Raw genomic sequence first — 6,000 nt, 5'->3', positions numbered from 1 at the left:
TCAGCCCTACAAGAACTAATCCTGGAAGATTGAAGAACATGAACCTAAGCTTGTAGAAAACTGGGGAGAGTGTGTGTGTGTGTGTGTGTGTGAGAGAGAGAGAGAGAGAGACAGAGAGACAGAGACAGAGACAGAAAGACAAAGAGACAGAGAGAGATTGAAAGAGGGAGGGGGTGAGAGAGGGGGAGAGGGGGAGAGGGGGAGAGAGAGAGAGAGAGAGAGAGAGAGAGAGAGAGAGAGAGAGAGAGAGAGAGAGAGAGAGGAACTGACACCAAGCTAATCAAATGTGAAGGAGAAGCTGGTGTGTAACGGAAGACCTTAAATTAGGAGTCCAAAGTTTGGCGTTTCCCAGGTGTATGAGAATGGGCAGGTCATTCAACCTCTCTGAGACCATTTCCTCATCTGCAAAATGGGAATAATGATATCTACGCTGCCTACTTCAAAATATTGTGAAGAAAGCTCTTTCTAAACCTTATAGTAACACAAGAGTGTGAGTAGCAAGCTATTTTTATTCAGTTGCAAGTCAGGCTCCCCAAAGATAATTTACAGAATGGATAGGAAAACTGCCCAGTGAATACCACTCCTTTCAGCATAGTAGCTATCATTTACAGAGAGCTTTTAAAGTCTTTTTATTCTGCCAACAACCCTGGGAAGTAGGTGCGATTATTATCCACACTCTATAGATAAGGAAACTGAGTCAAATTAAAGTTTAATGCCTTGCTTATGCCCTTTCCCTCCTCTCCCACCCCCATAAATATGTGAGGCCAGATTTGAACTAACTTCCTGTCTCCAAATTCAGCATTCTATCTACTGTACCACCTAGCTGCCCTATGGTAAAGGAAAGGCTTTCTGTGTTCCTGAGGTCTATGCCTCTGAACTCTCTTTATCTGTCTTTGTCTTTGTCTTTCCTCAACTTCGCTTACCTTGGCCTCACTTCTTCCCCCAAACCTATTTGTTTTAAATATTTCTATACCAATTCAACTTGGCTAAGAAACTTAGAGGGTCTAGTAATTTGACATGGAATAAATGGACTGTCCAACAAAGAGTCCCAAGTAGGCATCAGGAAATGGCCGAAGGACTTCCTTCCAGCTTTCCTCAAACTTGGTGCAATGCCTGTAATAAGTTCGTTAACAGATAAATTCAACCTTACTTTGTGGGGTATATTTCTTTCAAAACCATGTTTTTGCTCCTTGTGAACTTAACAATCACCAACATACATAAACATTAAAATATCCAAACTCTATTAGAGCTTAAAACCACACTAAGACTTTTGGGACGCCCTGTAGAAAGAAAAAAGAAAATTGTCTAAGAAATGGTGAACCTTGGTTATAGGCAAGGATTTTTGTGTGTGTGTGTGTATTAACTTTAAAAACAGTAAATGATAGTAGTGTCCCCCTTTTGTGCTTATCTTCTGAGCATGTAAAAATGTTTTATTGAAGCTCTTCTCTTAGGGAGAGGCTAATTTCTTAAGTGAAGTGAAATGGGGTTGGTTTATACATGGAAGGGCCTTCACTTTTTAATTTTTAAAGAGCAAACCGCTTCCAGCCACACAGTCCATTTTACAGTCTCTTGTATATCTCTAGACAGGGATTTGACCTGATAGTCATGGAAGAGTATTAGAGGCTCATAGAGGATATATTTAAAGGAAGCAGTGGAAATTCTAGGACTTCCTGTTTCTGATTGCTCTGTATTCCAGTCCCTGTTTGTCTTCCCTGGGTACAAGAGATGGCTTTAAGGCCAGTCACTGTCATACTTGGGTCTTTTTAAATGAAACTGACTGTATCTGCAGCTCATTTATATGGTTTCTTTTTTCAGCCTTCAGATTTCAGGTCTTGACTTATCTTCTTTTATCTTTTATCTTTTTTTTACCCTCCCTTTTTGGTTTTTTAATTTTTTTTCTTTTGGCTCAGACTCTCAGAACCACCTTGGGAGACTGATTGAAAGGCCGAGTGGCAGACATGAATGAAGAGTCTAAATGTGAAAATTAGCCGTTTGCATGAAGCAAACCCCAGACTAAGTTTCCAGGGGTTTATGTTCAGGGAAGGGAAATAAAATGCCTCTAGATACAGTCTTTGTTGATGGTAGATTAAAAAAAAAAAAAAAGCAACAGGTCTATCTTGTAAAATTCCCATACTGTCATTGACAGTTTATGACATCTTCAGGCCTTCTGGGAGGTGAGGAACTTGAACAGATTGCCTGATTTCCCAAGTATTTTTTCCCCAAGGAAATTATGCACCACCCCCACCCTCATTGGAAGAGTATCAAATGCAAGAGTATCGCACTCAAGATCATCAATAATAATTTATCATTCCAAACCAATCACAGAGATTTTGGATGGTAGGAAACTAAAGAACACCAGATTTCTCCTTCACAGGAGCCAAGAGTTTGTCTTCTTGGTTGTCAATGGGGTAGGGAAAGGGAAAGCAGAAAAATGAATATCTGAGTACTTTCTCCTTTGCATAATATTCCTCTCCCCTCCCCAGGCTCTCCCAGTACCACATTATCCCATCATATCCACCTCTTGTTTTCCCCTGAGTTTCCATCCCCCATAATAAAAAGCACTCGATTTGAGGTCTGATAGAATTTTACTTTACTAGGTCCTGCATTCATAACATAATGACTACCATCAGCCAGACAAAGCTGACTGGTGTGTGAATAAAAGAGTGCAGCTGTCTTAAGGAACGGATATGATTTTAATAGTGAAAAATGGGGCTTGAGGGATAGATTTTCAGCATGTCCCCAAACAATTCCATTACTCTTTGTATAATTGACATTTACATAGTGCTTCAAGATTTGTATGATACTTTGCATCCACTCTCTCATTTGATCTTTATGACAACTTGGTGAGGTAGGTATTACAGGTATGATCATGCTTATCTTATAAATCAGGAAACTGAGGCTTAGAGAGCCTGTAACTTGTTCCTGGTTCTTTATGCTAGTATGGACCCAAGGTAAGATGTGAACCTCCGTCTCTCTTGATTCCAAATCCAGTGCATTTTTCCACTGCCCCAACCTGCCTCTTCTTCCTCCCCACCCCCCACCTTGGGAAATAATCAATTCATCTTTAGCTCTTTGGGCTCTTTCCCTTACTCTCCAACCTTATCAATACTGGGCTATTGCCAATCATCTTTACCTATGTCTTGCCACTAGACTCTGATGACTATGGAGGAGGGAGGGAGGCTTATAACTTTGTACAGCTCTGCCTCACTTAAATCACAAGTCTCATGATGTCATTTGTCCTCTTTGAGAATGAAGGATGAACAACCACCACCATATCATCTTCTATATTATTTCAGTGAGAAAGTAGTATTCCAGGATTGTTGTTGGAGAGTCATGTCTAACTCTTTGTGACCTTATCTGGGATTTTCTTAAAAGATACTAGATTGGGGGCAACTAGGTGGCGCAGTAGATAGAGCACTGGCCCTGGATTCAGGAGGACCTGAGTTCAAATCTGGCTTCAGACACTTAATTACTAGTTGTGTGACCCTAGGCAAGTCACTTACCCCAACTGCCTCACACACACAAAAAAAAGATACTGAATTGGTTTGCCATTTCCTTTTCCAGTTCATTTGAAAGATGAGGAAACAGAGGCAAACAAGATTAAGTGACTTGCCTAGGGTCACAAAGCTAGTAAATATCTGAGGCTAGATTTGAGCTCATTGTACTGACTCCAGGCCTAGCTCTCTATTCACTGTGCCTCCTAGTTGCCTTATCTCAGGGTATCAAAATAGTAATACACTGAATGTTCGAGAGAAGCCTTTTAAACTAGAGAGCTCAGGTCTGTAGGACTCTTGGACTCAATAAATCTGACTGATAATCAGTGGCCCCATTTCTTTATTTTTTAAATAAAAGTATTTTATTATTTTCTAGTTACATGTAGAAATAGTTTTCAACATTTGTTTATATAAGATTTCCAATTTCAAATTTTTCTTCCTCCCTTCCCTCCCTCCCCCTCTCCCCTAGACAGCAGGTAATCTGATATAGGTTTTATATATTATATATATATAAAATAACATTAAACATATTTCTGCATTAGTCATGTAATAAGAGAAGAATCAGAGCAAAAAGGAAAAACCTCAAAAAAGAAAAACAACAGCACCCAAAACAAAAGAAATAGTATGGTCCAAATCAGCATCTATATTCCACAGTTCCTTTTTTTTTTCTGGATTTGGAGAGCCTTTTCCATCATGAGTCCTTTGGAACTTTCTTGTACCATTGGTTTGGTGAGAAGAATCTAGTCTATCACAGTTGATCAACACATAATGTTGATGATACTGCATATAATGTTCTTCTGGTTCTGCTCATCTCACTCATCATCAGTTCATGCAAGTCCTTCCAGGTTTCTCTGAACTCCTGCTCATCGTTTCTTACAGCACAATAGAATTCCATTACATTCATATGCTACAACTTGTTCAGCCATTACCATATTTATGGGCAAACCCTCAATTTCCAATTCCTTGCAGCAGCCCCATTTCTACAACCACATCATCTTTCAGGATCATTTTCCCAGATCCTACAATAAGCATCACAGAATACCTTTGTTTGCTTCACTCTATAGGATATTGTACCTGTGGAGAGTTTCTGCCTTATCTTATGGTACATTTAAAAATATTCAATAATATATTTACTCTTTACCATCTCAGTACTTCATTCATCATATCTCTGAAGTTGTTGCCAAGCTGTTTTCCATGCTGTCTTATCTCTCCACCTGGATGCTGAATTTTTCAAGGGCAGGAGGACTCCTTCTTTTGCTTTCTTTCCCTTCCTTCCTCCCTCCCTCCCTCCCTTCCTCATCCCTCCTTCCTTCTGTATACCCAATACATTATTTCACACATATAGGATATTCAATAAACACTTATTGATTTAGTATTGCTATTTGACTTAGTAATTATGGAAGTCAAGGCTAATATTGTAGAAAACTATGAGGTAGGCTAAAGTTAGTTTAGATATCCTTTACTTCTCTTGGCCCAACTGTCCAGTACACTTTGGCTATCTTCCATTCATTCCTACATGCCACAATTCTTTGGGTGCACCTCTGCTTCAAATTCCTCCTCAATTATAGGTTCATGGTATCACACCAATGCATATCTCTGGATTATGGAATTAGCTGGCCAGTATTCAATCCTTTCTGATCCTTCCCTACTAGATGAGTGCAAAGCTGAATCTTTCCCAGACATTTCCTATCTCCTTCCTGGAGAAATGGGTTAGACTTCAATTTTTTAATTTCGAGCCACCACCCTCTCCTATCCATCCCCTTCTCTCTGTAGATTGAATCAGTCACACCCTTTTACCTTTTACAACAGTTACCTTGCATTTTATCTTGGGGACAATATGATGTCTCTCAGGTCCATGGGGTTTTTTCCTATGCTGTTTTATGGATTTTAGATCAGTTGAAAAGTTAGTCGTTCAATCACAATAGATCAGAGCCCCCAGTTAGGAAAATTCCTTATATTCAGGTAAATATTTGATTCTCTGCTGTAATTTATTTTTTTTTCCCTCACTTAACCTCTGATCTCTATGTTTGAGGCTAAAATAAGGATACAGGAAAGATTTAGGTAAAAGAAGCAAATAGGGGCAGCTAGGTGGCACAGTGGGTAGTGCACCGGCCCTGGATTCAGGAGGACCTGAGTTCAAATCTGGCCTCAGACACTTGACACTAGCTGTGTGACCCTGGGCAAGTCACTTAACTCCAACTGCCTCACCAAAAAAAAAAAGAAGAAGAAGAAGAAGCAAATAAAGTCTATTACAGTGTCTATTAATGGATAGGCACAGAAAGGGGGAAACTGGGGAAAGAGCAGGCTTTGGGGGTAACTTTTTCAGTCCTTGAAGAAGTGGGTATAAGGAGCAGCTTCAGGGAGGGTGATGGACCTCCTCAATCTCTACCTTCTCTCGTGAAGAACAGCTCCACTTTCATTTTCTCCTTTCATATGCTGTCCTTGGACTATGGATTCTTTCAGATCAGCTCATTTAAATCCCAGGGGTACTGAGGACGTTAATTCC

The sequence above is a fragment of the Dromiciops gliroides genome, chromosome 4 (genome assembly GCF_019393635.1).
Source record: "Dromiciops gliroides isolate mDroGli1 chromosome 4, mDroGli1.pri, whole genome shotgun sequence".
In the NCBI taxonomy this organism is placed as follows: domain Eukaryota; kingdom Metazoa; phylum Chordata; class Mammalia; order Microbiotheria; family Microbiotheriidae; genus Dromiciops; species Dromiciops gliroides.
This window is presented reverse-complemented; position numbering follows the sequence as displayed.